The sequence below is a fragment of the Cariama cristata genome, unplaced genomic scaffold (assembly GCF_000690535.1).
Source record: "Cariama cristata isolate BGI_N322 unplaced genomic scaffold, ASM69053v1 scaffold28801, whole genome shotgun sequence".
In the NCBI taxonomy this organism is placed as follows: Eukaryota; Metazoa; Chordata; class Aves; order Cariamiformes; family Cariamidae; genus Cariama; species Cariama cristata.
The window spans coordinates 533-932 of NW_009600308.1; positions in this window are offsets into that span (position 1 = coordinate 533).

Genomic DNA, 400 nt, shown 5'->3' on the forward strand with positions numbered 1-400 from the left:
CCTGCTGAAAAAACACCGGCCACATGTGCATCCCCCACCCCAGGTACCACCGGGACACCCACCGGGATCCCCACCGGGATCCATCCTGGGTGCAGGCGTCCTGGAAAACCGCGGGGCAAGGACACAGCTCCCCAGGACACCGCCGAGGAGGGTGCTGCCAACAATGGGGCTGGCAAATTTGCCATCTTGATGTCCCCAGGGCCACTAAGACTCCCCTGGGACAAACCGACCTAATATCTTCCTCTCCGGAGTCCCTCCGGGGACCCCGCGCCCTCCGCGCCATCGTCTTGTGAGTAACCGATTGGATCCCCAGGGACGAAGGCGGCTGCGACACCGGCAAGAGAAACGCAGAGAAATCATTGACCAAAGCAGTCACTGAGGTAGGAATAAACTACGACTC